Here is a 7,635-nt window from a genome sequence, read left to right as displayed (position 1 = left end):
CAGTTAGAAAGGGGTTGTGAAATGTTTTGTGATTTGCCATTAAGTGTATAGTTCCCTACATTCACCATTGTTGTGCAGTGAAAGCACTTGATCCAGTTTCATGTATGGTATGCCATGTTACACATATGAGATTTCAATTTCTTTATTATTTTTCTCAGCAAAAGTAAATGCATTGTGGTGTGTCAGTCTCTTTCCAAGTAACCTTGGTTTTTGCTGATAAGACAAATACATTTCCTATTATGGGAAATGTATTTGTCTTATCAGGAAAAAACTACACAGTGATGAGAGAATCCCATTAGACTTGACTGTGGGAAACTTGGTTTGCAGCATATGGTTCAATCAACACACACACGCACGCACACATGCACACACGCGCACACGCACACACGCACACACACACACACACACACACACACACACACACACACACACACACACCACACATCATAGTAAATCCGAAAGGATTAAAACAGTCAACAGATAATCAGCCATAATAAACCATTCAAAGTTTTAACCTCTTAAACCCCAGGGGGGTCCAGGGGGGAAAAATAAACTATAAAAGTGCACTCCTCAGAGTGCACTTTGGGTGGGCGGTTTTTGTTTTGTTTTTCAGAAAACTAGTAGGATTTGTAGAATTGGCCTCAGGTCAAATTTACCTTACCACCCAAACCTGCTATTGAACAGTTATGTTATTGTGGCCAGTGAGTATAGAAGATCATATTGTGGCATTTGGCATGGTCATTGTAGGAGGACATTTGGACACATATAAGAATATGTGGTGGCCACTGGCCAGTACAGGCTGTGATTGTTGCTGGTAGAAGACTCTGGTTTTGGAGTGTCATGGTAATTGGATCATGGATGGTGTGTGTAAACACTTTGAATCCGGATTTTCTGCATGGGGCTATAGGGTTCAGAATCAGACTGCTAGTCTGCTACATTCAGACACATTTGACGCTCCCCTCTACCGGGAAATATAGGCTTATAATTTGTGCCTGAATCCAGCATACAAATGACATTACATTACAGTTAGCATGTCTCACGTTCTATTTATTTACCGTTCTCGAACTGTGAACTGTGGAAGTGAAACAGACCACTGAGTCAACTGATTTGTGATAGGGAACACACACCCACAATCCTCACTATCGTTTCACTTCCACAGTTTAACAGGATGGATTAGCAAAGGTCCATCCATAGCAGGATATGTTGATCGTTCAGTCTTTCCCAACACTTTCAATTTTAAGCCTTCCGCAAAAGATACAGACTAGTCTGGAGGGAACAGCTGTGTGACAGGATGATGGTGTTTTTGAGTGGTGCAACCACTCCAAGGAACAGCAATGTCCGTCCTAACCTCAATGTCCGTCCTAACCTATGTGACTATGTTTAGAGTACCAGTAGGGGCAAAAGTGGCGCTGTTGTGCTAGAAACAGAGAGAGAGAGATAGTGTTGCCGGCTAATAGGCCTATCTCACAGCATTTCCCCGCCCCCTTTCCACGCCCCTTTTGGAGCTAGTGGTGTTATTTTTTCTGCGGTCCATAGGCTTCCATGTTAAAAGAGGTATTTTCACAAGCCACAAACTACTGTTTTGTAAAGGTAAGGTTTATTCTACTTATTTGAGTTGTTATACCATTGTGTTTTCTTCATATTATTATCGGTCTTTGACATTTTAACATTAGGAAATGTACTTAGATTCTCCAGAGAAAAAAAGTGTAAATGCTAATGGTTAAATGACACCACTAGCTCCGGAAGGGGGCGTGGAAAGGGGGCTGTGAGATAGACCTATTACAGAGAGAGAGAGAGAGAGAGAGAGAGCGAGAGAGCGAGAGAGGCAGGGGGAGAGTTGCACCACTCAGTTCACACGGGTGTGATTTTATGAGAGGAGTGTGATGCTGAGGGCCATGCTTCATTACTGTAGGTGTAGTCTCTTGAGACAGACAAAAGAGGGTGCTGTTTGATGATGGGATCTCAGATTGCTGTAGGTGTCACACTACACTTCAAGTTTGTTTTGAATTTTATTGGTGTTTTGGTAGGAGCCTACCACACAGCCTTTCTTTATTGTCTCCACCAGGCCGAAGGCATGGGGAGAGAGTATGTTCTGTGAAACTGTGCATGCATATTCCCACTAGGCTGAGGAAGAAATGCCACTTGACAGTTTTCAAATCAGCCTCATGGTGGCGCTACAACAGGCCAAGCCGTGTCACACACACACACACACACACACACACACACACACACACACAAACACACACACACACACACACACACACACACACACACACACACACAAACACACACACACACACACACACACACACACACACCCACACACACACACACACTTATATTACTCCTAAACATTTTGCCAAACATCACACACACTCCTATCCTCCTGGTGGAGACCTGTGCCCAGAAGGGCACTTTTTCTAGTTTTATCTGCACCAGCAATGGAATGCGATTACGGACATCCTCCATGTGTCAGAGGCCCATTTCCACCGGGGTTGAACTGGTTCAGTTCTTTTTGGTTCTTAGTCAGAGCCAGAGCTCCAAAATTAATTATGAATTGAGTGGGCAAAACAATACCTACATTAAATTGTTTATAGGATCAATATAAGTAAATTCATATTTGAAAACCCTTCCACGTGAGTAGCTTTTTTATCTACTTTGTAGATTTTGGTTAAAACACACCTACTAATCTACTTTGTAGATTTTGATTATTATTATTAAAAAACACATTAACCACTTCAGCCGTATATATATTTTGTCCATTTGAAAATAGCAGATCTACAAGCTCACAATGTTGTAGATCAGCTATTTTCAAAAGATTTTTGTTATACATTTTGATCTCGTAAAATGGAACAGTCTGCACAATGCATGACTACTTTTACTTTTGCTGCTTTAAGTATATTTTGATGTGCATTGTATATTTTTTGTATTTTGAATACAGGACTTCTACTTGAGTATCTACATTGCAGTATTGATACTTTTACAACATGTGAGTACATGTGACTACTTCCATCACTGGTCAGTGGCCACTAAGCAGATTGTCAATGAAGTTGCAGGAGGACGTTTTGAAGTTCTTCTGACCCACCATGACCCCACTCTCTCATTTGACTTTGGCATAACCACCTCCAGTTCCACCTATTTCTTCAAAAGCAAAATAAAGACATTGCCCTACTCATATTGTTATTTTATCCCAATAACTGTACAGTTTAGCAGTTTGTTTGATTGTTTGTTTGATTGATTGATTGATTGATTGATTGATTGATTGATTGATTGAGTGATTGAGTGATTGATGTGTTATAATTAAATTAAAATTATATTAATTAAAATGTTGACTTAATATTGAACAGTAGCCTCCTCCTGCAGATACATTTTTATTACTTCCTCATGTAGCTACACATGAAGTGTTTTTTTTTGCATGTTTCACATCGGCATAACGGCATTACAGGGTTTTATTCATTGTCTCCACCACCAGGCCGAAGGCATGGGGAGAGAGTATGTTTTGCACTCCGTCCGTCCGTCCGTGTGTCCGTCCGTCCGTGTGTCCGTCCGTCCGTGTGTCCGTCCGTCTGTGAACAGCTAATCTCCGGCACCGTTAACCCGGTCGATGCCAAATTTTGCACACACACTCCCTGGATGCCAACGATGAACCTCTGCCCCAAAATTTCCAGAATGGCCTGTTATAGCGCCACCAGGAGGCCGCTTTGTGCAAAACAAGTTTTTGGACAGTACACCTACATATTTTGTCCAAACATCACGCAAATTGGTACACAGTCTCTCTAGAGCCATTCAACGAAACGGGTCTTTCAGATTTCTCAGACTCCATCCTGATTGGCTAAGATTGGCTTCCAAAGTTTGCAGGAGTGCTCGGTTTCAAACAAAATGCTGCAAATCATGAACACATCATGTGATTTCCGTGAAATTGTGCACGCACATTCCCACTAGGCAGAGGAAGAAATGCCCCATGAACATTTTCAACTCAGCCTCATGGTGGCGCTATAACTGGCCGAAAAGTGTTTTTACCTCTAACTGCACGGATCTGTGAATAACTTTGTATGCCAACTCCCTAGAGGCCAAGGAAAAACCTTTGCCTGGAATGTTTCACATCTGCTCTTTATAGCGCCACCAGGAGGCCGACATATGTAAAACACATTTTCTAATATTACTCCTTCAGATTGTATCCAAATTTCACGCAAATCGGTACACATGCTCTCCATAGTCATGTGATCAAGACAGGTTTGTTTGATTTCTACGATATTGGCTACGATTGGCTCCTAAACTTTTCAGGAGTAGCCCGCTTTGTACCCGTTTTGTACAAATCGCCACAACTACTCAACGCAGCGTCCGATTGTGGTGAAACTGTACATGCATATTCCCACTAGGCTTTGGAAGAAATGCCACTTGACCGTTTTCAAATCAGCCTCATGGTGGCGCTACAACAGGCCAAGCCGCGACACACACACACACACACACACACACACACACACACACACACACACACACACACACACACACACACACACACACACACACACACACAACACACACACACACACTCCTATCCTCCTGGTGGAGACCTGTGCCCAGAAGGGCACTTTTTCTAGTTTAACTTTGTTTCGTTTCTGTTAAAAAAGGTTATCAGTACAATTCTTATCAACTACACTTGCTTGTTTTGTCCTCCTCACACAGAGTTACCATTGCCACTGTGGCCTTGGGCCAAGGATATGCTCATGTTTCTGTTAAATTAAACTATTGTCATGTCTTGTATAACATCAGATGACTAGCATAATATTCAAAATTCCCTCATTTAGTAGGCTATATTAAGATCATATTTCTAAAACAAAGGTGTTAATGTTATGGACGCCATGCTAGCTTGTGTTGGACAATTTTTGTAAAAATTATATTTTTGCAACGGACATACAAAATTAGTACACAAACACAGCCCTAAACGGACATTGAAGGTCTGTAACTGTGACAGTGTTCAAATGGAACCAAATTAACCCGTAACGGGTCCTTGGAAATAAAATGTCTGAGAACCACTGTCCTACAGTATATAGTGGACTCCTAGTAAGTCATACATACTGTGTCCTACATACAGTATTCTGAATAAAACCTGGAGACTTGACATTCAGTCATTTGGACATTTGGAAAACCAAATGTAGAATTTGCCCCGGAGTCCCGGACGAGGCCAATTAAATTTAAGTCCACGGATACATTTGTCTGTGGACATATTGAAACCCTGCCGATACGCGATATATGCATACATGATTATAATGTTGTCAAGATAAGCCAGCAAATATCTACTATTTAATTGTCTTCTTTGTTTAATTTGTTGGCATTCTCATTAAAAACAAAATATCTCTTGAACTCGAATCCTTTTTATTGGATTACATGACTCACCATGTGATAATATGATAGAAATAATGTTTCCCTTTAGTCCAAGATGTGCAAATCTTGGACTATATATTGCTTTAGTCTTGCATACTATGACTTCACAGGGTGGCACAGTGGAGGGTTAGCAGAGGTCAAAGGTGTAGTTATGTAGTAGGAATGATTTAAGGGTTGAATCCCACTCAGAATCAGAGCAGCTCACATGACTTATGTGTTGGCCATTGGTAATAATTCATTCTGACTTTGACAACACACATGCTAGCATTGCAACTATTTTGAGAGGCGAGTGCAACACATTGAACATGCTACTATGTGGGAGTTTTGTCGGGCATGACATTAGCACTAACACTGTAACTATAAAACTATTGTTTTAAAATATAAAATATATTGTTCTAAGTCAAGTGGATTGCAGCATTCACACCAAGTATTGTGTGAAGTGAGCAATGCCTTTTAACATGATGATGATGTCTGATGAGTGATGATGTCAACAACATGACGTATGTGTGTGTGTGTGTGTGTGTGTGTGTGTGTGTGTGTGTGTGTGTGTGTGTGTGTGTGTGTGTGTGTGTGTGTGTGTGTGTGTGTGTGTGTGTGTGTGTGTGTGTGTGTGTGTGTGTCACAGTGTGTGTGTGTGTGTGTGTGTGGGGGGGGGGGGGGGGGGGGGGTGTAAACACAAAGCCACGCGTTGGAGCGGTTAGCACCACTCAAAACAATACAATGGCCCGGGGGTTTTACATGGCCTGTGACTTCCGTCCTAAAATGTATTATTTATAATTTATATATCACTGTAGTTAAAATAAAGATGTTGTAATGCGATGCATTTGTAAGTGACTTTGTCAGGGTCCAAATGACATGCAGTCCGCCGAAATTTCATATTTTTCACATATAGACCCCCCATGAGGTTTAACACCCCTGTCATGCAGAACATAAGAAAAATTGGGATATTAAGCCACCCAACAAAGGGGATTCTGACCCCTGAGTTAAAGTTATAAACCAGTAGGCTACTGTTTGTGCATGGTTTGGTTCCTTTGCTAACAAAATGTGTCAGATGTTGGACATTCTTCCTATAAGGGTTTGGGCTATACCCTCTCCAAGCTGCTTCCATGCACATCTGTTGCAACACTTTGGCCCTCCGTTGGTATTCACCCCTTCAATGCTTCCCAGTTCCCATATTGAGGACTAACCAGCGCAAATACAAATATCCGCCTACTGTTATTGACAGTAGTCTTGGGATGCCAATACAGACGTCATATATAAGAACGGCCTACAGCAGCTACACTTCATGTGCAAACATAGATAATTTCACATTCGATAGGGCAATAATGGCTCTATTTTATAGATTTGTGACAAAAAGCATCCTTACCTTTTTACAAAGGTATAGAAGAACATTATGGGGAACATGGATACAATTAAATAAATATGTATTGTCTTTTTTTAGATATTTTTTACCTTGACCTTAAAATAAATGCATTTTCTTGAATTCTATTGATCTCAGTATCACCAACTGACTGGGCACCCAAACATTAGTGGGAAATGACACCTTAAATGTTCTTCTACTGTGTTTGGTTCCAAAGTTAAGCATTTTTCAATATTTTCGGCAGCCATTTAGAATTTGACCTCTACCGGGCCTCAGGGGTCAAATCTGACTTGACTCCACATCTGAAAATACACCTCATGATATCATCTAACTATGGTAGAAGTTTCATGCTTTTTTGAAAAAGTGCACAATACCTCTTGTATTGGGGTATAAGCCGCTGTACTATTTACTTTGTCGCTTGGTACTCTCTGTTATTAGTCAACTACATAAATAGGAGGATAGCCAAGATTAGCAGGGTTGAAATTCAACTATAACACAGCAACATATAGGCATCCCGAACATTGAAGTAACCCAATGCCATTGTTAATGATAGATTTTTGGCAACAGCAGTGTTGAGCCTGTGTTAAAGCGGTAGCATGTCATTGTTCCGACCTTATAGCACCAAATAGGCAAATATAGCCTTACAAAAAAGTCATTTTTACTTTCAATTCAAAGTCTTGCCTGAATTTTTGTATATGTTGTGTGAGGGTGCTGGGGGTGTGGCTTGAAGGTGTGGCTACCCCCCCCCCCCCCCCCCCCCCCCAAAAGAAATCTCCTGATTTCTGACACTCCAATGTTGACAGCCCTGCATGTAGATCGCTAACCCTAACCTCAGTCTTAACTGGCCACGTAGGTTGGACTAACAGGAGGCCAGACTTATGGGCAGCCAA

This window comes from Electrona antarctica, assembly GCF_951216825.1.
Source record: "Electrona antarctica genome assembly, chromosome: 16".
Classification (NCBI taxonomy): Eukaryota; Metazoa; Chordata; class Actinopteri; order Myctophiformes; family Myctophidae; genus Electrona; species Electrona antarctica.
Note: the sequence above shows the minus strand (reverse complement) of the source record.